The 26,534-nt window shown below is 45.3% G+C and overlaps 1 protein-coding gene across 3 annotated transcripts in view; it reads left to right on the forward strand.

Annotated features, from left to right (window-relative positions):
* Positions 1-23,067: 23,067 nt before the first annotated feature.
* c18h11orf24 (chromosome 18 C11orf24 homolog) overlaps positions 23,068-26,534 on the forward strand; it is an 80,375-nt gene continuing 76,908 nt past the window's right edge. For all 3 annotated transcript variants that reach the window (XM_078415371.1, XM_078415370.1, XM_078415373.1), the window contains exon 1: positions 23,068-23,491. The gene's annotated coding sequence lies outside the window, so the exon portion shown is untranslated. The remainder of the gene's footprint in view (positions 23,492-26,534) is intronic.

Genomic DNA, 26,534 nt, shown 5'->3' on the forward strand with positions numbered 1-26,534 from the left:
TCAATTGTGATAGGAAACTGATGATCAGTGGATTGATAGATAGAATCATACAGCATAGAAACAGACCCTTCAGCCCAATTTGCACATGCTGACCAAGATGTCCCATCTATACTAATCCCACCTGCCTGATTGTTTCATTTTGGAGGCGGTTGGGAGGTTGAGGCATGCAAGATTATTACTGCCCTAATTAGCTACATTCATACAGCTGAAACCATTCCAACAAGCTTCATCCCACTGCCATGTGGCTGCTCACTCTCAAGCCCTGGCGATACCTGGCCAGCTAATATTCTGAATCTGATGATGACAATGAATAAATTAACTGTCTCTTCCACCTAGACGCTGCTCCCACAACCAACTGGGTGATTCAGGCCTCGGCCTGCTGAAGATTCACAAAGGAACAAACACTTCCATTGGAGAACACTGCAGAGCAATTGAGAGATTGAGGAAGACAAATTGCTGTTGGAGACCTGGTGCTGGCCATGTCATCAATAATGGGCTGCACTATTTCCCCATCAGAATCAAAACATGCAGCCATTCCTGTTGCCCTCTAGTTGACCTGTTCCCCCAGATTGGGTCAGAGGAAGGGTCTCGACCCGAAACGTCACCCATTCCTTCTCTCCAGAGATGCTGATGTCCCGCTGTTACTCCAGCTTTTTGTGTCTACCCCCAGATTGCATGTCAGTTTAATTTACAAAGGTAGGTAGTTGTTAGAGAATCTTGTGCTATTTGCCTCTCGTTGTGATTGTCATGCTCAAGAAGATTGTGTGTTTGAGACATGAGGATTGCAGAAGGTGTCAGGTAGTGATTGCTAGTAAAAGTCCTGGTGAGACTGGTTGTTAGGAGGTGAGTGATGGGAGTGTGATGAACTGAGCAGTGCCTGAAATCTGTAATGCAGTTCGTAGGATAAGAAATATGCAGTCACTTGTGTGAAGGTACTATATTTCTTGAAACACCACATGCAGAGCTTGAGCACTTGCTGCTTGGCATTAACTGTAGCTCATCATTTTCATTATTACCCACAGACTGTTATGTCTCGCTAATGAACAAGCTTGCAACTCAATGACTGGACATTTGTAATTCAAGGATTCCAGTCAACAGGCACTTATTAATTGTTCAGCACAATCCCATCATGCATACAATGGATTTGAATTTAGTCCATTACAAGACCAGTAACATTAGAGGGAATGAGATATTGGGCTAAAGATTCTCTACATTGAACATCCTCATGCCTTTAGACCCCCAGTGGACCCCTGAATAAATTACATGCAATGCTTTACATTATAAAGCACATCCAATCAGAGTTATTAAACTTTTGATTATTTATGGTACTCTTTGAAGTGGTTTTTACCTCAGAATACCAATCTCTGGTTTTTGGAGGAGGGATAGATCTTAGCTTGAAAAAGATGCTACCAGATAGGCTTTTTAGTTTTGTTTAGAGATGCAACGTGGAAACAACCCTTCGGCCCACCGAGTCCGCCTCAACCAACAATCCCCGTAGACTAGCACTATGCTGCACACCAGGGAACAATTTTTACCAAAGCCAATTAACCTACAAACCTGTCTGTCTTTGGAGTATGAGAGGATACCGGAGCATCCAGAGAAAACCCAGTGGTCACGGGGAGAATGTACAAACTCATAGAAACATAGAAACTTGGAAAATAGGTGCAGGAGGAGGCCATTCAGCCCTTCGAGCCAGCACCACCATTCATTGTGATCATAGCTGATCATCCACAATCAATAACCCGTGCCTGCCTTCTCCCCATATCCTTTGATTCCACTAGCCCCTAGAGCTCTATCTAAGTGCATCACACAACTCTGTGCAGACAGTACCTGCAGTCAGGATCGAACCTGGATCTCTAGCGCTATAAGGCAGCAATACCGCTGTGCCACTGTGGCACCCTTACAATACAATACAATACAATATATCTTTATTGTCATTGTACAGGGGTACAACGAGATTGGGAATGCGCCTTCCATACGATGCAATTAATTAATTAGCTACTCAGTATAAATTTAGGCAACCCAGTGAAACAAAATTAGAAACAGTTTTAAAACAGAATAAAGTTCAAGGAGGTCTATGCCGGTTCGCTGTGCAATGTGACCATCCGGCTCAGCAGGACCGGTTCATAGCAGCTATGGCCCTGGGGATGAAGCTGTTCCTGAGTCTGGAGGTGCGGGCGTAGAAGGCCTTGTAGCATCTGCCCGATGGTAGAATTTCGAACAGACTATTGCAGGGGTGTGAGGTGTCTTTGTGAATGCTGGTGGCTTTTCTGAGGCATCGTGTGTTGTAGATGCCCTCTAAGGCTGATAGCTGTGTTCCGATAGTCTTCTGAGCTCTATGGACTACCCGCTGAAGAGCTCTCCTCTCTGCCTCCGTGCAGCTGAGATACCACACAGGGATGCCATGCGTTAGGATACTCTCTATGGTGCAGCGGTAGAAGGTCGTCAGCAGCTGTTGGGGCAGATCAAACTTTTTCAGTGTTCTCAGGTAGAACAGTCGTTGCTGCGCCTTCTTGACCAGCGCAGCGGTGTTAGTAGACCATATGAGGTCCTCCGAAATGTGAGTGCCCAGAAACTTGAAGCTGGACACTCTCTCCACACTGTTCCCATTGATAAAGATCGGAGCGTATTCCCCGTTGTGTGATCTACGGAAGTTGATGATCAGCTCCTTGGTCTTGGAAGTGTTTAGGGACAGGTTCAGGTTGAGGCTTGAAGATAAAAAATAATCCTCAGTTACTTGCACTACACATACAATACAGTACCGATTGTGTGATGCACTTTACTATCAAAGCTTAGTTCCATCAATTTCAGAATACAGATTGGGTCTTGGTTTAATATCTCTTCCAAAAGACAACACCTCAGTCAAAGCAGATTCCCTAGGTACGCCAGTTAGATATTGGCTTAATATTTGAAGATAATAAAGAGTTTATTTTTGTAACCACATACAATCGGGAGATATTGAACGTTTGATTATTTATGATACTATTTGAAGTGTTAACATAAGAAGGCAGGTGGTTTTAAACTAAATAGTGGTGGGGGGGGTGGGGGTGGGGGGGGGGGGTGGGGGGGCTGTTTCAAATGGGATAGACAAGCATGGAGTTAAAGGGAAAGAATAGTAAAAATTAAGAAAGACCCCAGAATTAACAGGACAGAAAGTTCACGAAGGAATAGGAGAGAATGGTCAAGTGTAATAGGAATCGATGTGAAAGGTGAGATGAGCAAAGGATTAAAAGTACTATATATGAATGTACGATGTATAAGAAGTAATGTGAATGAGCTTGAGGCTCAGTTAGAGATTGGTAGATATGACATTGTGGGGATTACAGAGACGTGGCTACAGAAGGATCAGGACTGGGAACTGAATATTCAGGGTTATATGTCCTATAGAAAGGACAGGCAGGTGGGCAGAGGAGGTGGGGTAGGTCTGTTGGTGAGGGATGAAATTCAGTCCCTTGTGAGGGGTGACATAGGGACTGACGATGTAGAGTCACTGTGGATAGAATTGAGGAATTGTAAAGGTAAGAAGACACTAATGGGAGTTATCTACAGATCCCCAAACAGTAGCCTGGATACAGGGTGTAAGTTGCAGCAGGAGTTAAAATTGGCATGTAACAAAGGTAATGCCACTGTGGTTATGGGGGATTTCAATATGCAAGTAGACTGGGAAAATCAGGTTGGTTCTGGACCCCAAGAAGGAGTTTGTAGAGTGCCTCCAAGATGGATTCTTAGAGCAGCTTGTACTCGAGCCTACCAGAGAGAAGGCAATTCTGGATTTAGTGTTGTCCAATGAACCAGATTTAATAAGGGAACTCAAGGCAAAGGAACCGCTTGCAGGTAGTGACCGTAATATGATTAGTTTTAATCTGCAATTTGAGAGGGAGAAGGTTAAACCAGGAATGTCAATGTTGCAGTTGAACAAAGGACTATGAAGGCATGAGAGAGGAGCTGGCCAAGGTTGAATGGAAAAGGATCCAAGTAGGAATGACGGTGGAACAGCAATGGCAGGAATTTCTGGGCATAATCCAGAAGATACAGCATCATTTAATTCCAAAGAAGAAGAAAGATTCTTAGGGGAGTAAGAGGCAACCGTGGCTGACAAGAGAAGTTGGAGATGGAATAAAACTAAAAGAAAAGATGTATAACATAGCAAAGAGTAGCGGGAAGCCAGAGGAGTGGGCAACTTTCAAAGGACAACAGAAGGTAGCAAAAAGGGCAATACGGGGCTAAAAAGACGAGGCAAGAAGCGAAGCTGGCCAAGAATATAAAGAAGGACAGTAAAAGCTTCTTTAGGTATGTTAAGAGAAAAAGATTAGTAAAGACAAATGTGGGTCCTTGAAGGCAGAAACAGGGTGAAATTATTATGGGTAACAAGGAAATGGCAGAAGAGTTGAACAAGTATTTTGGATCTGTCTTCACTAAGGAAGACACAAACAATCTCCCAGACATACTAGAGAACAGGGGATCTTGGGAGACAGAGGAACTGAAAGAAATTTGCATTAGACGAGAAATAGTATTGGGTAGACTGATGGAACCGAAGGCTGATAAATCCCCAGGGCCTGATGGTCTGCATCCCAAGGTACTCAAGGAGTTGGCTCTAGAAATCGTGGACGCATTGGTGATCATTTTCCAATGTTCAATAGATTCAGGATCAGTTCCTGTGGATTGGAGGATAGCTAATGTTATCCCACTTTTCAAGAAAGGAGCGAGAGAGAGAAAACGGGGAATTATAGACCAGTTAGCCTGACATCGGTGGTGGGGAAGATGCTGGATTCAATTATTAAAGAGGTAATAACGGTGCATTTGGATAGCAGTAAAAGGATTGGTCTAAGTCAGCATGGATTTATGAAGGGAAAATCCAGCTTGACTAATCTTCTGGAATTTTTTGAGGATGGGACAAGTAAAATGGATGAAGGAGAGCCAGTGGATGTAGTGTCTCTAGACTTTCAGAAAGTATTTGGTAAGGTCCCACACGGGAGGTTGGTGAGAAAAATTAGAGCACATGGTATTGGGGTAGGGCATTGACATGGATAGAGAATTGGTTGGCAGACAGGAAGCAAAGAGTAGGAATAAACGAACCCTTTTCAGAATGGCAGGCAGTGGCGAGTGGAGTGCCGCAAGGCTCGATGCTGGGGCCGCAACTATTTACAATATATATTTGTGATTTGGATGATGGAATTAGAAATAACACTAGCACATTTGCAGATGACACAAAGCTGGGTGGCAGTGTGAACTGTTCGAAGAGGATGCTAAGGAGGTCGCAGGGTGACTTGGACAGGTTGAGTGAGTCGGCAGATGCATGGCAGATGCAGTATAATGTATATAAGAGTGAGGTTATCCACTTTGGCGGCAAATTATTATCTCAATGGTGTCAGGTTAGGTAAAAGGGAAGTGCAACGAGACCTTGGTGTCCTTGTACACCAGTCACTGAAAGTAAGCATGCAGGTACAACAGGCAGTGAAGACAGCTAATGGCATGTTGGCCTTCATAACGAGAGGATTTGAGAATAGGAGCAAGGAGGTCCTTCTGCAGTTGTATAGGGCCCTGGTGAGACCACATCTGGAGTATTGTATGCAGTTTTGATCTCCTAATTTGAGGAAGGACGTCCTTGCTATTGAGGCAGTGCAGCGTAGGTTCACAAAGTTAATCCCTGGGATGGAGGGACTGTCATATGGGAAAAGATTGGAAAGACTGGGCGTATTCACTGGAGCTTAGAAGATGAGAGGGGATCTTATAGAGACATATAAAATTATAAAAGGACAGGACAAACTAGATGAAGAAAAAATGTTCCCAATGTTGGGGGAGTCCAAAACCAGGCCACAGTCTAAGAATAAAGGGGAGGCCATTTAAAACTGAGGTGAGAAGAAACCTTTTTACCCAGAAAGTTGTGAATTTGTGGAATTCTCTGCCACAGAAGGCAGTGGAGGCCAAATCACTGGATGAATTTAAAAGAAAGTTAGATAGAGCACTAGGGGCTAATGGAATCAAGGGATATAGGGAGAAGGCAGGCACAGGTTACTGCTTGTGGATTATCAGCCATGATCACAATGAATGGCGGTGCTGGCTCGAAGGGCCGAATGGCCTCCTCCTATTTTCTATGTTTCTATGTTTCTTAGGTTTTTCCCTCAGAATATGATTTTTTGTTTTTAGCAATTAATTTTCAGTCAGTGCATCACAGTGTTGAGTACTGTGGTAACATCAATTAAAAAATAATTATGTAAAGAAAATATCAATTAAATATATGTTATCATTGAGAGACCTTCATGCCTGAGGCACAGCTATCAATTATTAATCAGCAGATAACTGTTAGTTACATTATCACTTTTGCTAATAGTTGAACTGAATTTCCAGCTCAGTGGTGTGCAGGGAGTCCCCAGGTTACAACAGGGAAATGAAACAAAAATCCTGAGAAAATTTTATAATCCAAACTGTTCGTAAGTGGGAAATTAACAAAAATAGTGTATTGAAGAGGATCACAGAAACAGTTGTGACATGGCGGCATGGTGGCGCAGTGGTAGAATTGCTGCCTTACAGCACCAGAGACCCGGGTTCGATCCTGACTACGGATTCTGTCTGTACGGAGTATGTACGTTCTCCCCGTGACTTGCGTGGGTTTTCTCCAGGGTCTGGTGTTTCCTCCAACACTCCAAAGACGTACAGGTTTGTAGGCTAATTGGCTTGGTATAGTTGTAAATTTCCCCCCCCTAGAGTGTGTAGGATAGTGTTAGTATGTGGGGGATTGCTGGTCGGCGCAGACTCGATGGGCCGAAAGGCCTTTGTCCGTGCTGCATCTGTAAACTAAACTAAACTAAACTAAACTGAAGGAAACTAAACTAAACTAAAAGAAGAGCAAGCAAGCTTGGGAAGAGCAGCCACCAACCAGTCCACCTCTCCCAATTGTTAATGCTTGAAGAGAAGACACATGGAAATGCTCTGTTCCCATCCAGCGGAAGATCAGAAGTTGCCTACAGCCCTGCAACAGCTGGGAAATCCATCCCATCCATGCTGCAGATCTCACAACTGTTTGTTTCCACGTATGGGGTGTCCATAGGTTGGATGTTTGTAACCCAGTGAGGATCTGTAGAACAAATGAGTGAATGGCCAGTCACTGGAACAAATTGGATTGTCACTACAATTTTCACAGATAAAGGCTGGATTTTTTTGTCCCATTTTTTGTTTTATGATTGTCCTGGTGTTCAGGGCTTCGGAATCCAACTCAGCGAAATACTTTGCAATTGGGATTCAAGGGCCATGATTCTATCAATCAATAAAAACAAAGAGGGAGTGCAGAAGTAAATGCCATTAGTGATCACATGATAAAACTTAATAAATCATCGGGAAATGAACCAGTAACAATAATTGAAATGTGCCTCACCAAAAAGCTGCAAGGCCCATTCATTGTCAATGAAATATGAGCAAAATATCACATCATAGTTTTCTGCATTATATATGTGTCTATTAGTCCATTACCTTTCAGGGAATGGAGGTAAACTGCTTCACAAAACATTGATGCGGTACTTTTGACATCAGCTGCAAATTAATGCATGCAACACCAAAGGTTAATGGTTAAGTTTGTTGCATTTCTTTATTCATGCATAGGCCAACATACATTCTATGTAATAACACACTCTGGCAGCAGTTTCTGTTCAACAAAATGATTTAAAGAGACGAATCTGCAATTGTTAAAGAATAAATTAGTGTGCAGTGACAAGGGGCACCATATGATTCAATGTGAAATAATTCAGAACACCACATGTATACCATAGAAAATGCATTACAAGCCAACTTTCAGGGTATTTTTGGAAGATGCTGTCAAGGTAAAAAAGAGGAGGAAGAAGGGACGTTACCATTTATACACCAGGACCTTTGTCTAATAAAATTAGACTTGGTATGATTTGACACTAACTAAATGTTATTTTTGAAGCAATGAATTTGTAAAACATAACACAATACATACTAATGGTATATGATTTTCCTTTCATTATCGAAAGCTTTTATGGGAAAAATTATTTTAACCTAAGAAGCAGTTCTCCTAAAATTGACATCCTCAAAATGTAGGGTGACTGAAATACTTATGTAACTTCTACATAGGTTTCTATAATAGTAATAAACAGGAGTATTTTTTAAAGTTTAAATGGACTGCTGCAGTTTGCTGAGCCAAAATCGGCCATGCTAATCAGCTCTATGACACAATGGCTGAAATGGTATGCCTAAATCTGCTCTGTTCTATATGCTGTTGAATATCATGCATAGGTGCCACATGGGAAGAAAATTATTCAGTCAGTTATTGTCTATGATAATGTCCATGTGATTAAAAATAATTATCCAAACATTTAGTTGTTGTGGAAACTGCCAAGAAATTTTGCTGAGTTAAATAGAAAGGTTTAAAAGCACCTTATGAAATGTGCTGTGGTTCATTTAAATACAAAAATCACGGCAATACTTACATTCTGAATGGATGTATCTCATATTCTTGGGACTACTGCTTCTTTACCCTCTGGCACGTGGGTGGGGCAGATAAAAATTAACAAGGTCTATAAATTTCCTGGAATTATTTCCATACTGCTGCATAACTTTGCCCCAAGAACATTCCTTTTGCCATCATTCTACAAACCTTATAGTGACAAAAAAAAATTCAATTCCATGGAGATTCATGGACTAATTCGTTTTGAACACTTGAGGCTGTGGGTTGGGGTAGGGGAGAGTGCTGAGGAAGGGTGCTTTCTGAACAGTTTGATTGATCTAAAAAGTAAGTACATCCTTCAACCCTAAAAGATTAGATTGGTATTCAAATGCACAGATGCACAGAGTCTCTTGCCCAGAGTAGGTGAATCGAGGACTAGAGGACATAGGTTTAAGGTGATGGGGAAAAGATTTAATAGGAATCTGAGTAGTAACTTTTTCACACAAAGGGTGGTGGATGTATGGAACAAGCTGCCAGGTGAGGTAGTTGAGGCAGGGACTATCCCAACATTTAAGAAACAGTTAGACAGGTACATCGATAGGACAGATTTGGAGGCACATGGACTAAATGCGGGCAGGTGGGGCTAGTGTAGTTGGGACATATTGGCTGGTGTGGGCAAGTTGGGCCAAAGGGCCTGTTTCCACACTGTATCACTCCATGACTCTAAAAGACCTTCAGTGATTTGAACCTTGACTTTTCTGCTTTTGTTCCTTCTATTTTACTCCAAAGGAATCAATCTTTTTTTAATTTTAAATCAATTCACAGCCGTTTAGGATTGAGTTTTATATTTTCAATACTGTTGGTGTGTAAAGGTATTTCTGTGTTTCCCTTCCAGAGGAAAGCCTACCTTATCGCTTCATAGATGGGAAAATGGTGAGTGGGGGTAAATTGCAATTTTAAGAGATTTTAATCCAGTTCTCTGGGAGGTATGATGATCTACGAAAGAACCGACATTGAGCCTACAGCCACGCATATCAATAGGAACAAAATGACATTTCAGTGGGCTGGGGAAATAATAGTTTGAAGCTACAGCTTGGCTGATATGAGTGTATGAAACCAATAAAAGGTTTACATTAGGCCCCACTGATGTCAATGAGCTGTGAAATCACAAGGCTTTTGGCTCATGCCCATAGGGTGTGTCTTAAAGAACAATGGACACTTGCTACTGAAATTGAATCATGTTACTTCCTGAATGCAGACAATAAAAGCTCACAAATTGATAAAAAAAAGTGGTTAACAGTAAATCTTAACATTTGAACCATGAGGTAAACCTATTTCCAGAACCATTTTCTGGCGCTTAATGATTTATCTTTCCTAGAAATAACTATAAGGTCTATCCTCTGAAATCTTATTCCTTTTACTAATGTCAGTAAAGGTGACTGGTATATTCATCACAGTCATCTCCAAGGAGTAAAAACAAAATTGCATTCAAAACTTTAAATTCAGTGCTTTAATTTAGGCCAATGTTAACTAATTTTCCCTTTCCACAGATGCTGCCTGACCTGGGGAGTACTTCTGGCATTTTCTGTTTTTATTTCTGACCAGTCGGGCGTGGATCCGTTGGGCCCAAACCTCTCCTGGGGGCCCGGCAACCCTCGTTGGGTCCAAACCTCCTGCGTGCCCGACAACCCTCCGTACAAACCTCTTCTGCGGGCCCAGCAACCCTCCCCCAACTGACGACCTGTGGACCCATTGCCGGCGGGGCAGTCTCCCCCGGGGCCGGGAGCTGTCGAGGGGGAAGAGGAAAGGGGAGAGGGAGACACTCACCCCTGCCCCGGGTGGCCAGCAGCAGGAGAACTCTCCTCACCCCTCCCCCTCTTCATTGCCCGCCACTCCCGTAACTCGGGCGGGTTCCGCCCCCCTCCTTGCGGCAACCCTCCACCAACTGCACACGCGCGGATCCGGCAGCTATCTTACGTAAGTATTAGATCAACGGGCCCCAACTGCGCAGGTGGGGAGCCGTTGGGTTCCCCTTGTGATGTCAAACACACGGACCCGTTGGGTTCCCATTGTGATGTCGTACACGGCTGCTGGGCAGGGCAAGCGGAAAAGGATTTTATTAAACTTTAGAAAGTGATTTATTAAAGTTTAAAAAGTGGAAAACTTTTAAAATATAACAACCATTTGAACTGCAGGACAATAGTGAGTAAGATGGTCCTAAAATTGTTGTGCTATTGTGTACCGTTTTGGCTTTATTTCGGGTACGTACAAAAATGCAATATCATATCATATATATACAGCCGGAAACAGGCCTTTTCGGCCCTCCAAGTCCGTGCCGCACAGTGACCCCGTACATTAACACTATCCTACACCCACTAGGGACAATTTTTACATTTACCCAGCCAATTAACCTACATACCTGTACGTCTTTGGAGTGTGGGAGGAAACCGAAGATCTCGGAGAAAATCCACGCAGGTCACGGGGAGAACGTACAAACTCCTTACAGTGCAGCACCAATAGTAAGGATCGAACCTGAGTCTCCGGCGCTGCATTCGCTGTAAAGCAGCAACTCTACCGCTGCGCTACCGTGCCGCCCATATATACGTATATATATATATATATGCAAGATGAGAGTTTTAGTAATACACTAGCACAAGTGTGCCCGTTGGGCCCGTCCTCGTAGGATTTCCATTGTAACCTGGAGGGGAGTGGGGGGAGGGAAGGGGGAGGGGGGGAGGGAGGGAGGAGGGAGGTGTGGAGGGGGGAGGGGAGGGGGAGGGAGGGGGGGAGGGGAGGGGGGAGGGGAGGGGGGAAGGGTGGGGTGAGGGGGGTAGGGGGAGGGAGGGGGTAGGGGGAAGGGGAAAGGGAAGGGGGGGAGGGAGATGGGAGGGAGGGGGGAGGGAAGGGGGGGCCTCCCCTTTTCCCAGTACCCCTCTTTCCCCTTTGGCCCGTCCTCGTAGGGTTTCCATTGTAACCGGGAGGAGGGGAGGGAGGGGAGGAGGGGAGGGAGGGAAGGGGGAGGGAGGGAGGAGGGTGTGGAAGGAGGAGGGGAGGGGGAGGGAGGGGGGAGGGGAGGGGAGGGGGAAGGGGGATTGAGGGGGACCTCCACTTTTCCCAGTACCCCTCTTTCCCCGTTGGGCCCGTCCTCGTAGGGTTTCCATTGTAACCGGGAGGGGAGTGGGTGGGAGGGAAGGGGGATGGAGGGAGGAGGGTGTGGAGGGGGGAGGGGAGGGAGGGGGGAGGGGAGGGGGAGGGGGGAGGGGGGAGGGAGGGGGTTAGGGTGGGAGGGGGATGGAGGGGGGAGGGGAGGGGGGAAGGGGGGAGGGAGGGGGACCTCCCCTTTTCCCAGTACCCCTCTTTCCCCGTTGGGCCCATCCTCGTAGGGTTTCCATTGTAACCGGGAGGCGGGGAGGGAGGGAGGAGGGAGGTGTGGAGGGAGGAGGGGATGGGGAGGGAGGGGGGAGGGGAGGGGGAAGGGGTGGGGGGGGAGAGGGGAAGGGGGAAGTGGGGGGAGGTGGAGGGAGGGGGGGAAAGGGGGGAGGGAGGGGGACCTCCCCTTTTCCCAGTACCCCTCTTTCCCCATTGGGCCCGTCCCCGTAGGGTTTCCATTGTAACCGGAAGGGGGGGAGGGAGGGTGGAAGGAGGGGGAGGGGGAGAGGGTTTGAAGGGTGGAGGGAGGGGGGGAGGGATGGATGGAAGGAGGCAGCGGGGGGGGAGGAGTTTGGGGGAGGGGTGAGGGAGGTGGGGAGGGAGGGGGAGGGAGTTGGGGAGGAGGGAGTGGGGATGGAGGTGGGAAGGAGTGGGGAGGAAGGGGTTGAGGGGGGAAGGGGGACCTCCCCTTTTCCCAGTACCCCTCTTTCCCCCACCACCAAGCCCCCTCCACAACGACCCCTGTTGTCCCCCTCCCCAGTCCCCATTCTCAGACCCCCCCCCCATTCTCTCTCTCCCCCAGACTCACTCTAAGTGCTTTTTTCGAAACACTTGCCCCGGTGGCCCACGAGCATAGGGGCCCCATGCATCTGTGTATGTTAAGTGACTTGCAATAAAAAACACTACTTCAAAAACAAAAAGTTGCTTTTCGCAACAATGTAGCACCCATCTCACACAAGCATTGTGACGTCACAAGCTGAAGACCTTGAAAAAAAAGGTTAAAAATTTAAAAATGTAAATTTGTAAAGAGTAGACACCCAATAGCAGCTGCGGTAGAGTTGCTGCTTTACAGCGAATGCAGCGCCGGAGACTCAGGTTCGATCCTGACTACGGGTGCTGCACTGTAAGGAGTTTGTACGTTCTCCCCGTGACCTGCGTGGGTTTTCTCCGAGATCTTCGGTTTCCTCCCACACTCCAAAGACGTACAGGTATGTAGGTTAATTGGCTGGGTAAATGTAAAAATTGTCCCTAGTGGGTGTAGGATAGTGTTAATGTACGGGGATCACTGGGCGGCAAGGACTTGGAGGGCCGAAAAGGCCTGTTTCCGGCTGTATATATATGATGATATGATATGATTGTGACGTCACACGCTGAAGACTAAATCCGCACCGCAGCGCCCCCTATAGGACCATCAATAATTCATGGGGGGGGGGGGGCAGAGCTTTAAAACCTCTGTAGCTTAAAAAATATACGACCGAATTAAATAAAAATATAATTTTCCAGCAGCTGTCAGCGTGGTGATTAAGGCGGTGCAAAAATCGTGGTGCTACGGTTCACCGTTTTGCCGAAATCAGCGAAATCGCAGATACATACATAACACACCAACCCTGTGTAAATGCAGAGTGCAGAAGTAGAAACATCGACTGCATCTGGTGCTCCCAATGTGGCATCCTGTACATCGTGAGACCAAATGTAGACTCGGCGACTGCTTTGCTGAACACTTGCACTTGGTCCACCAAGGCCTGCTGCATCTTCTAGTTGCTAACCATTTTAACTTCCTTCCCATTTCCATGCTGACCTTTCCGTCCTGGACTTCCTCCAGTACTGGAGTGAGGCCACGTGAAAACTGGAGGAACTGCGCTTCATATTCTACTTGGGGAGTTTACAACCGAACAGTATGAACTTCGAATTCTCCAATGTTAGGTAACTTCGACAAAGACCCTCCTTCCCCTCCCCTTACTCCACCAAACCCCACCCTCTTTCGTCCCCCTGCCCACTCCCTTCCCCTGAATTCTGGCTGACTTTGCACTGGTTTTTCCCCTCCCCCTCCTCCAGCTTCCTTCTTCCAGCTTCACAATTCACAACTTTTCTGTCCTCGAGCTTCACAATTCTCAACTCTTTATCCTTTTGGCTCACACCTGTATTTTCATCTTTCGTTCTTTTAGTTTTTGTTGTTTCGTTTAGTTCATTATTGTCATGCATACCAAGGTACAGTGAAAAGCTTTTTTGTTGCATGCTATCCAGTCAATGAAAGAACTGTACATGACTACAATCAAGCCGTCCACAGTGTACAGATACAGAATAAAGGGTGTATCATTTAGTGCAAGATAAAGTCGATTAAAAAGTAGTTCAAACCTCTATAATGAAGTAGATGGGTCAGTATAGTAAGGGGCTGAGAACGCATCATTGTTGAGTGTTGAGTTTGGAGATGAGCCTGGTTGGGATAATGGTATTGAAAGCAGAGCTGTAGTCTATGAATAGGAGTCCGACATAGGTGTCCTTCTTTTCGAGGTGTTACAGGTATGGGCATAGGGCCAAGGAGATCACATGAGCATAGGGCCAAGGAGATCACATGAGCATAGGGCCAAGGCGATCACATCAGCCGTGGACCTGTTGTGGCGATAGGAAAACCTCAGTGGATCGAGATTGCCTGGTGGGCTAGATTTAATGTGTGTCATAGCCAGTCTCTCAAAGGACCTTATGAAACCACTGGATGGTAGTTATTAAGGCATGAGATCTTGCTTTTCTTTGGCACCGAGATGATAGCAGTCTTCCTGAAACAGATGGGTACATCAGAATGGAGTGGAGAGTGATTAAAGATATCCATGTACACTCCCGCTAGTTGGTCCATGCAGTTCCTAAGAACATGGCCAGGGACTCCATCTGGGCCAGTTGCTTTCCAGTAGGTTCACCCTCGGGAAAGCTGATCTAACCTGGGAAAAAGCACACTCGAATCTGACAGGACGGATGTCATCACCCTGTTGGCCTTCTGCTCAAAGTGAGCATAGAATGCAATAGGTTCATTGGGGAGGGTCGCATTACTGCCAGCGATATTGCTTAACTTCACTTTGCAACCAGTTGTAGTATTCTAAACATTTCAACCACTTTTTCATTAACCATATCTGTTTTTTAATCATTTACTTGAACTTCAATAATTTTAAATGTCAGACATTAAAAAAAAAGTCTTTTTTTGTTCACTATATTCTGCTTGGGTAGTTTGCAACCTAACAGAATGGACATTGAATTCTCCAGTTTTAGGTCACTAACCTCCAAATCCCACCCCCCTTTCTCCCCCTCCTTTTCCCCATCCCCCTCTCTTCCCTGTGCCCCACCTAGACGTGCCCATTTCTCTCCTTTCGCCACCCCTTCCACCTGTATTCCTTCCTGTGGTTTCACTATTTGTATCTCTTCTATCCGTATCTCACACCTTTTTTGTCTTTTCACCTCTGGGCTATGCCCAATCATCTGCCTATCAAACCCCCACTTACATGTATTCACCTATCATTCGCCAGGTTTTTCCTGCCTTTCCTCTCGTCCAGTTTTCTCTTCCCCCTCCTCCACTGATGCTGCCTGACCCACTTACTTCAGCACTTTGTGTCTTTTTTTGAGAACTAATTGTCATTTGCCAAAGGGAATTCCACATTTCTGCCAACCTCAGCACCCTGAAGGATCTTGCTCAGGGTTTTAGATTACGTCCCTTAATTTACAACTCTACAAAGGCAAGAAATTATTTTATTCCGTCTGCCTGAACATTGCTCCATCATCATGAGGAAAAATTAAGCAGAATGGGCCACTAGATTCTAGAATTAGGAAGAATCCTAAATGATCTTATTAAAATCTTTAAGATTCTGAGGAATTTGACAGTATAGATGCAGGCCTAGGATCGGTAGAGTTTTAGATTGTTGGGCAGGGAAATGGAGGCCATAGATTAGATCAGCCATCATTCCTTGATTGACAATGTTGCATCAGGAAGTTAGATCAATGGCTCCAGAAAGGTTCATGTGACCAAAGGACCAAAAGTCAGATTTTGAAAATATAATCCGATTTAAAATGAAAGATTATTTATCTAGGGAAAGCAAGATTAGGAATAGAAAGGGAAATCTAGTTGGAGAGAGCAATTAAGGTTGCAATAATTTCAAGTTCTGCTTCCTGTGCGCCGTGCAGATGGCTGTACTGTCGAGAGCTCCGAGTCAACTCAGCAAACTTGTGTGGATTTACTTTTTACTACTTGCTCTTTTTGCACATACTGTACTATCACATGTTCAGTATGGTCGTCAAACACCTTTGGAGATAGGAACGTCAGCCAACGCGGACTTTAAGCCAGCTATTGATAACACAGACGACGGCCTCCCCTGGGTGTTTTGTCTACCTGCACGGTGGAGGAGGAAAGCAAAGAGGAAAGCAAAGAGAGGGAAGCGTGCTGGCACTCTGTGCAAAAGCCGGCGAAGAAGTAACAAACCCCCTCTGCCCAGCATTCTGTTAGCTAATGTGCAATCGCTGGACAATAAATTAGACGAGTTGCACGCACGGATCGAACACCATCGGGACATTAAGAACTGCTGTGTTCTGGCGTTTACGGAGACGTGACTGGAGACCAGCGTACCCGACTGTGCCGTCACTCCGGAGAGTTTTTCCGTCTACCGACAAGACAGAACGAAGGACTCAGGCAAGATTCAAGATTCAAGAGATTCAAGATAGCTTTATTTGTCATCCAATATTGGACGAAATTCAGTCACCCACAGTCCAACAATAAAAGCATTAAATAGGCATTAAAATTACACAACCCCCAAAACACACAAAAAAAGAAACATCCATCAAAGAAACATCCATCACAGTGAGTCTCCTCCAGTCCTCTCCTCACTGTGATGGAAGGCCACAATGTCTTTCCCTTCTCCTGCCATCTTCTCCCGCGGTCAGGTTGTTGTGGTTGCAGGCCGCGTCGGACGGTCCGCAGCGGGCCGAGCCTAAGGCGAGTCCCAGCCGCTCCCGCAGCCTCCGAAGACGGCCGGCTCCACCGATGATAAGTCCGATCTGGGGCGGGCGAACACGCTGCTGCTGCTGTTGCTGCACGTCGGGGCGGTCGTGGCTCCCGACATTGAAGCCCCCGCCCAGCAGAGAAATATCACGCGGCATATCTTAGGCCGCGCCGGACATTGAAATGTCCGCGACCCAAGCCCCGCGATCCCGGGGCGGGCGAACACGCTGCCGCTGCCAGAGCTCCCGATGTCGGCATCCACGCGGCCCGAGCCTAAGGCGAGTCGCAGCCGCTCCCGCAGCCTCCGAGGACGGCCGGCTCCGCTGATGGGAAGTCCGGTCCGCGGGCTCAGCGAACCAGAGCCCTGGAGACCGCCAGCTCCAGGAGTTGGGCCGATGGTAGGCCGCAGCAGGAACGGAGACAACACCCAGAAAACAAAGGTCGGGTCTCCGTTCGGAAGGGACACCTATTTACAATTTTACAGTTCCCCCCCTCCCCCCCACATACACACATAGTACACAAACACAAAAACACGACATCACAACTACAATTAAGACAAAAAAACAACAAAAACACAAAGACAAGCCGCAGCTGCTATGGCAGCGCCACCATTTTGGAGGGGGAGTGTGCTTTATGGTTAACTCTTCGTGGACCATGCGTTTTAACTATACACTGCTCCCAGGTTCTGGAGCTGTTGACCATTAAAGCTAGACCTTTCTACCTCCCCAGAGAGTTCAGTTCAGTCCTCCTTACTGCTGCTCACATTCCCCCACAGGCTGATAAACCTCTAGCCCTGGACGAACTGTATGGGATTGTAAATGAGCTGGAGAACTCCCATCCTGAGTCTGCATTCATTGTTCTGGGAGACTTCAACAGAGCCAATATGAAGAAGGTTCTCCCAAAATACTTCCAACACATCACTTTTCCCACTAGGGAGAGCAGACCCTGGACCATTGTTACATCCCATTCAGAGACTGTTATAAGCCCCTCCCTCGCCCTGCTTTTGGTAAGGCAGATCACTGTTCCATTCTACTGCTGCCTGCATACAGGCAGAAACTAAAACAGGAAAAACCGGTTTCCAGGGTCATATATAAATGGAACAATGAGGTTGATGAGGCCTTACAGCACTGCTTTGACACAACTGACTGGCAGATGTTTGAAGATGCAGCAGAAGGCAATATCAACGAATACACAGACTCTGTCTTAGGCTACATACGTAAGTGCATCGATGATGTGGTTCCAAAAGCCACCATCTGCACTTACCCAAATCAGAAACCCTGGGTCAGACGGGAAATCCATGCTAAACTTAAAGCACGGACTACTGCCTTCAACTCAGGCAACCTCAACACCTACAAGGTAGCCAGATATGACCTCTGGAAGTCCACCAGGAAAGCCAAGAGAGACTACAGAAACAAAGTGGAATCTAACTACTACAGCTCGGACCCCAGACGCATGTGGAGTGGATTACGCTGTGTCACAGACTAAAAAGGGGAAAACGGGAGCACTGTTCAGCCTACCACATCGCTCTCGGACGAGCTTAACACCTTTTACGCCTGGTCCGATGCAGACAACACACCGCCCACCATGAGTCCACAGGTGTGCAGGGGAACTACCACACTGTCCTTACAAACGGCAGACGTGAGGCGGTCCTTCAAAAAGGTCAACGACCGCAAAGCTCCAGGGCCGGATAGTATTCCAGGGCGGGCCCTCAGAGCGTGTGCTGATCAACTGGCAGAGGTGTTCAGCAACATCTTCAACCTCTCTCTGAGTCAGTCTGTGGTTCCCATCTCCTACAAAGCAGCCATCATCGTTCCTGTTCTAAATGGCCTACCCCTTATTCTTAAACTGTGGCCCCTTGTTCTGGACTCCCCCAACATTGGGAACATGTTTCCTGCCTCTAACGTGTCCAACCCCTTAATAATCTTACACGTTTCGATAAGATCTCCTCTCATCCTTCTAAATTCCAGTGTATACAAGCCTAGTCGCTCCAGTCTTTCAACATATGACAGTCCCGCCATTCCGGGAATTAACCTAGTAAACCTACGCTGCATGCCCTCAATAGCAAGAATATCCTTCCTCAAATTTGGAGACCAAAACTGCACACAGTACTCCAGGTGCGGTCTCACTAGGGCCCTGTACAACTGCAGAAGGGCAGGCCCCAGGTGGTGAGAATTGGCAGCCACACCTCTTCCTCACTGATCCTCAACAGAGGCACAGGGCTGTGTGCTCAGTCCTCTCCTGTACTCCCTGTTCACGCACGACTGTACTGCTCAGCACAGCTCAAACAGCATCCTAAAGTTTGCTGACGACACGACCATCTTGGGCCTCATCACAGACAACAATGACACGGCCTACAGAGAGGAGGTAAAGGCACTAAACAGCTGGTGCCAGGAAAATAACCTCTCTCTCAATGTCAGTAAAACTAAAGAGATGATCGTAGACTACAGGAGACAGCGGGGGAATGGACACCTCCCCATCCACATCGATGATGCTGAGGTTGAAAGGGTCAGCAGCTTTAAGTTCCTCGGTGTGCACATCACTGAGGACCTTTCCTGGACACTGCACACGGACACAATAACAAAGTAGGCCCACCAGCGGCTCTTTTTCCTGAGAAGACTGAGGAAGTTTGGCATGAACGCCAGCATCCTCACAAACTTCTACAGATGTACCATCGAGAGCCTGCTGACGGGCTGCATTACAGTCTGGTACGGGAACTGTTCTGCCCACAGCCACAAATCACTACAGAGAGTGGTGAAGACGGCACAGCACATCACTGGCAACTGTCTCCCGGCCATTCAGGACATTTTCTACCGGCGGTGCCTGCGGAAGGCACGCAGCATCATCAAGGACCACAGCCACCCAGCACAGGCTGTTCTCCTTGTTGCCGTCAGGCAGACGATGCAGGAGTATGGCTGCGCATACCACCAGACTTAAGAACAGTTTCTACCATCAGACTTCTGAACTCATAAACACATTTCAAATCATATATGTTGATTATTTTTAATATTGTCTTTTTACCTATTTTTAATATTGTCTTTTTACCTTACTAATGTCATTTTGTAAATCTTATTTATCCTTGAAATATTACTACTGAGGTGACCCGTTGTCTTAGACAATAGACAATAGACAATAGGTGCAGGAGTAGGCCATTCAGCCCTTCGAGCCAGCACCGCCATTCAATGCGATCATGGCTGATCACTATCAATCAGTACCCCGTTCCTGCCTTCTCCCCATACCCCCTCACTCCGCTATCCTCAAGAGCTCTATCCAGCTCTCTCTTGAAAGCATCCAACGAACTGGCCCCCACTGCCTTCTGAGGCAGAGAATTCCACACCTTCACCACCCTCTGACTGAAAAAGTTCTTCCTCATCTCCGTTCTAAATGGCCTACCCCTTATTCTCAAACTGTGGCCCCTTGTTCTGGACTCCCCCAACATTGGGAACATGTTATCTGCCTCTAATGTGTCCAATCCCCTAATTATCTTATATGTTTCAATAAGATCCCCCCTCATCCTTCTAAATTCCAGTGTATACAAGCCCAATCGCTCCAGCCTTTCAACATACGACAGTCCCGCCATTCCGGGAATTAATCTAGTGAACCTACGCTGCACGCCCTCCATAGCAAGAATATCCTTCCTCAAATTTGGAGACCAAAACTGCACACAGTACTCCAGGTGTGGTCTCACCAGGGCCCGGTACAACTGTAGAAGGACCTCTTTGCTCCTATACTCAACTCCTCTTGTTACGAAGGCCAACATTCCATTGGCTTTCTTCACTGCCTGCTGAACCTGCATGCTTCCTTTCATTGACTGATGCACTAGGACACCCAGATCTCGTTGAACTCCCCCTCCTCCTAACTTGACACCATTCAGATAATAATCTGCCTTTCTATTCTTACTTCCAAAGTGAATAACCTCACACTTATCTACATTAAACTGCATCTGCCATGTATCCGCCCACTCACACAACCTGTCCAGGTCACCCTGCAGCCTTATTGCATCTTCCTCACAATTCACACTACCCCCCAACTTAGTATCATCTGCAAATTTGCTAATGGTACTTTTAATCCCTTCGTCTAAGTCATTAATGTATATCGTAAATAGCTGGGGTCCCAGCACCGAACCTTGCGGTACCCCACTGGTCACTGCCTGCCATTCCGAAAGGGACCCATTTATCCCCACTCTTTGCTTTCTGTCTGTTAACCAATTTTCTATCCATGTCAGTACCCTACCCCCAATACCATGTGCCCTAATTTTGCCCACTAATCTCCTATGTGGGACCTTGTCGAAGGCTTTCTGAAAGTCGAGGTACACCACATCCACTGACTCTCCCTTGTCAATTTTCCTAGTTACATCCTCAAAAAATTCCAGTAGATTTGTCAAGCATGATTTCCCCTTCGTAAATCCATGCTGACTCGGAACGATCCCGTTACTGCTATCCAAATGCTCAGCAATTTCGTCTTTTATAATTGACTCCAGCATTTTCCCCACCACTGATGTCAGACTAACTGGTCTATAATTACCCGTTTTCTCTCTCCCTCCTTTCTTAAAAAGTGGGATAACATTTGCTATTCTCCAATCCACAGGAACTGATCCTGAATCTATAGAACATTGAAAAATGATCTCCAATGCTTCCACTATTTCTAGAGCCACCTCCTTAAGTACTCTGTCTTGTCAAATACATTTCATTGTACCGTTGACCCTGTGCCAACCTACATAAGACAAATAATTTTTTAAATTATTATTGTTATAAGAACAAATCCAGGGCACGTATCGTGGGAAGAGAGCAAAGCAGTAAAGGTGGAAAACAAATATCACACTGTAAAACCACTGTCAGCAGATTCTGTTTAACAGCTTCACAGCAAAAATAATGACATGGCAGTGCATCAAGCATAATAAATAATCCAACAGCACCATTCAGACTTCCTAGCACAACTTTCAGAGTGCATTTACTAGGTGAATGCTGGGTGTATGGTTTAAGGAACTGGCCAGCATGTTGGTTAAAGGATCGTATCTTCTGCATCCAATATCACCACATAATCCTGTGTTGTCTCCCTCCTTCTATTCCCTATCCTTAATAAGCCATTCTGATATCTTTTCTACGACCACTTTAATATCTTCTTCTGTTTTGAAAATATGGCTTCTCCTCTCCCCAATCGCCTCTCCTCTATCTCAGATGGTCCTTTGGTGTCACCCTCCTCCAATCCCCTGTCCCCTTTGTCATCTCTTCATCACATGGTTTCTTTGCACTTGCAGCAACTATGTCCCCAATTTACTATGTGTAGGAAGGAACTGCAGATGCTGGTTTAAACTGAAGATAGACACAACATGCTGGAGTAACTCAGCAGGACAGGCAGCATCTCTGGAGCGAAAGAATGGGTGATGTTTTGGGTCGAGACCCTTCTTCAGATTCAGACAGGATATGGGCCAAATGCAGGCAAGTTCGACAAAGTGTAGATGGGAGATGTTGGCTGGTGTGGGCAAGTTGGTCGGAAGGGCCTGTTTCCGTGGTGTAAGACTCTATGACTCTATGATTAATAGTGAAAATGTTTCATGCTAGCATACATAGCAACTCACTAGAAGATCAGCTCAACTGTTAAGGATATATCTGGGATAATAGTCAATCCTTTTGAGGATAATCCATGCGAAAATAGGAACTGTTCCTCCTACCATATCTATGATAAGCTAGACTGGAATAATAAGGCCACACTGAATGGCGAGTTGGAATGTGTAGCTGTGAATAGGGAGAGGGAAGTTTATATGGAGGGGCATGATGGGGAAGTCTATTAGGGCTGTAAATTCAGAGAGAATTCATTCGTGAAAGTTCAGGTTCAAGTCATGAGGATGTGAAGTTGTTTGGTGCTGAAGCTGAAAGTATATTGGGAACATTGGCAGTTGATGTTTGGGTCAGCACTTTTCTTCAGAGCTAACCCGAAACATCATCTACCTATGTTCTCCAGAGATGCTGCTTGACCCACTGAGTTACTCCAGCACTTTGTGTCTTTTTTTTGTAAACCAGCTTCTGCAGTTCCTCGTATCTCCATGGCAATAAGCGAATTGGATCTAGAGGGAATGAGACTGATGAAAATGTTCTGAGCCTGCATCGGGCTGAATGGACACCCTCTGCGTTGTGAGAAAACATGAAAAAAATATTAAAAAGAACAATTTTTAAAAAGCGTAATCTTCAAAGCACCCATCAGAAGATGGGCTTTCTGTTTATTAACATGTATTGTGATTTTCATAGTTTAAGATGAACCAGTTAAAATTGAGTGTATGTTAGTGGATTTGCTGGTTGATTTTGCTCAATCTATTTTTGTGTTGCAGTTGCTTTGAGCAGATGCATCATTTAAAAATAAAAAAATTTAAACACGCCATTCTTCCTCACTGCAAATCTAAAGCTGTTGCCTTGAATATCGCTGGCAGCGCTCCCGCAGCCCTGCTTAAGCTACGCCAAGAGAAGTACAGAACCCAAGCAAACAGCTACGCGCAAGCGTCCGCCGAAGACGTGCACTGCAATGATTATTCATGTGCGTGATTATCACGCGTTACAAATAAAATCGCTGTCAAAAGAGGTTGAGGTCTGGAAGGCTCTTTGTATTTATTGATTTGCATTTATTCCAATGCAGTAAACATCTTCCTCGAGGCTGCTTTGTGCAGTTCCGCCGACGCTTGCCTTCTGCACGGGGGGGTTTCACAGATACTTGGTGTGTTGGCATGTGGTGACGTTGCAAGCTTTCCCCGACGACGCCGCAAGCTTTCCCCGACGACGCCGCAGCCAGCGAGCCAGGCTGCCTGCCTGACTCACCACAGCCTGCCAGGGACTGCTTGACTGAGCACAGCCTGCTGCCAGGGACTGCTCCGGGGCTTGGTCTTTGCTTGAATGGTGCTGAGAGGAGAAACAAGTCGGGCCGCTGCTCAATGAAGTAAGGCGTAACCTAAACTGAAGACTTCGCTTCCCGTCAATATGGTAAGTTGGAGAGTAAAAGTTAAAACTTCAAAGTTGTGCTCTGGCCTAGTGTACAATTAAATGTAAAGATTCAAGGGTGAATTTAAAAAGTGTGGAGTTACACCCTCACTCACCAATGCGAAAGAAGGGGCTCCTTGTTCAAATGCGAATAAACATTCTGTCTGTACTTGTCCATGTGCCTTAGTCATTCAGACTTATCTCATTCAGCAACTCCAGTGGTTTATGTGTACGACCTGGTTGCAGAAAACTAGTCCTTTAATTTTCTGCCGCTTACATTACGTCTTGTCGTGTGTGTGTGTGTGTGTGTGTGCGTCCGTCGCCTCGAGAAGTGAACTACAAATACACAAGATAAACAGAGAATGTTTCAGGTTAATGATCCGATCTCAGAACCCTGATCAGGGGTCCTGGAGCTGAATGTAAACTGCTTCTCTTTTCACAAATGTTGTCTGATCTGCTGAAGATTTCCAGCATTTTCTGTTCATTGCAATTTTTTATATGATTATATGTGCATAGATAAATGCAAGGGTTTGTGGTATGAATAAGTTGTAAAGTAGGTGTTCTTTGAGGCTTGACCAATTAAGCTATGAATGCCTAATTGGTTTATAAATTCACTATCTGAGATAAAGTATAACAGATCATTATACTGAAATACTGCTTATTATAGATAAGTTATCTGACATAATCAAATCACAAGATTGTATTTCTATTTCTCCTATTTCTTTTTGTATGTGTTTATACGAGTGAATCCTTTGCATAGGCCGTAACAAATTGCTGTGAAATGCAACAGCTTTTCATTGGATTTTGGAAGTGATTGTGCCTTGTATAAATGATTGTAGTCAAGCTGATTTTCTTGATTTAGATTTTTGTTATGATTATCTCAAATAAGACATGATAGCTGGGCATGTATTATCTGTTATCATGATAGTTTTCAAAATAATGCTGGTAATTTATTTTCTCCATGTGTGTAGAATTATGAAAACTTGAAACAATGCGGTCTGCCCTGCTGAGTTACCTCACCACTTTGTTTTGCTCAAGATTCCAGAATTAGCAGTTCCTTGTTTCGCTCTGTTAAAAGATTGAACTAATTACAGCTTAATACAATGTTAACGTAATACTTTATTTGTGGCATCTTTTAGGATATTAGAGTTAACATTTAAGGATGAACAGAACAATGATTTTTAGAATTTATCTAATTCCATATCTGAACATCCCCTAAGGTAGTGCCATATTGGTAAATGCTGAACCATGTTTACTATTTCTCAATACAGGTCTTCCCCAGCTTATGACTGCCCAGCTTGTGTACAGCTTGTACATGTGATGAGGGTTTTTGGAGACCAGCGAGATGGATTTGCTGAATGCTAAAAGCATCTTCTAGTTGGGAAATCTGTTTGCAGCCACGTTTCCGAATTGCAAACTATTCAGTTATGAACAGTTCGCAGGAATGGACCCTGCAGGACCTTGGGGGAGAATCTGTAACGATTACAATCCTTCAAGTAAATTCTTGCTTGTATTGGGGTCAAGAAATTAAGTAGTGGTTCCCTCCCTACCATCCTGCTCAGAACAAGGATAAATCACTGAATATTCGAGGCCTACTATGTGTAAATTTGTGGATCCTTCATCTGTTTCTTATTCAATCTATTATGTTGCAGAAATTAAGACAGAAGGCTCAAGTTTCTCTTGATGTCCGACATCTGAAAACCTATTCCCATAGTGGAATGAGATTGTGAACATTTTCTGGGTCGAATAATGCCATTCAGGACATTTAATTGAGCTTATCAATTCACAAATCACCCTAGTACAATGCCAGTTGTATAGCCACAGTCATACCTGGGAAATTGGGTCCCATTATGCATGGTTTTAAAGAGGTACCTTGAGCCCAATACAGGTGACCAGACCCAGGTGTGTTCCTTTTAACTTATTTGATCTCCACAGTGTCCAGTAACCTCACATGGGCTTCAGTCTCAGTCATTTCCCTCCCCAGTTCCAATTCCGAGATCCAGAAAATTCCCTGCTCTTTGATTTCTAGGTATCTTCTTCGGGACTGGGCACACTTGTCCCTCCAACTCTCCCCCCACCTTTTGGTTACAGATGCATCATACAGGAGCTCCCTGGGTTGCAATGACCTGACTTGCAAAAAGCTGACTTTATGCAAATTCGCTTAAGGCATTTTTCAAGCTAGTAATACTAACAGAAAGGAAGTTCCATTTTATTTATTAATGACTGGATCTAGTATCATTACTTTAATTGTGGGGCATTAGATTGATTGATTCTGATTGAGATTGACTCAATTTCCTACCATTCAGGTAGGAGAACTGTAACCTAAGAATAATTTACAGTAACCAATTAACCTGCAGTCCAGTAGTGTAGGAAAAAGAAATGCAGATGCTGGTTTAAATCGGTAGACATAAAATGCTGGAGTAACTCAGCAGGTCAGGCAGCATCTCGGGAGATAAAGAATGGGTGTCGTTTTGGGTCGAGACCCTTCTTCAGTTCCACTTGCATTTGACCTCTCTAAGGGCAACGCCTCACACTTGCTTGGATTAAACTTCATCTGCCATTTCTGCACCCCCATCTCTGCAGCTCATCCAAGGCTGTGACAGCCTTGAAAACTGTCTGAAACTCCACTAATTGTAGTGCTCTCTGCAAGCTTACTAACCAACCCATCTACATTTATTTCCAAGTTGCTTATTTTCACAGGCAAGAGAGGGACCAACACAGATCCCTGCAGAACTCTACTGGTTCTAGGCTTCAAGGCAGAATAACATGCAACATAACTCTCTGCCTTCTGCAAGCAAGCCAGTTCTGAATGCAAACAGCCATCACTGTTAATCCCATGCATCTTAATCTTCTAGATCAGCCTAACTGGACGGACTTTTAAAAAACGTTTTATTAAAATCCATGTAGACAAGATCCACTGCCCCATCTTCATCGATCACCTTGGTCATGTTCTTAAAAAACTCAATCAGGTTCGTAAGTCATGACCAAGCTTATGTGAAGATAAGCAATGCTATGAACAAAGAACTCTTCAGTCTGAAGAAGGATC

The sequence above is a fragment of the Rhinoraja longicauda genome, chromosome 18, assembly GCF_053455715.1.
Source record: "Rhinoraja longicauda isolate Sanriku21f chromosome 18, sRhiLon1.1, whole genome shotgun sequence".
In the NCBI taxonomy this organism is placed as follows: Eukaryota; Metazoa; Chordata; class Chondrichthyes; order Rajiformes; family Arhynchobatidae; genus Rhinoraja; species Rhinoraja longicauda.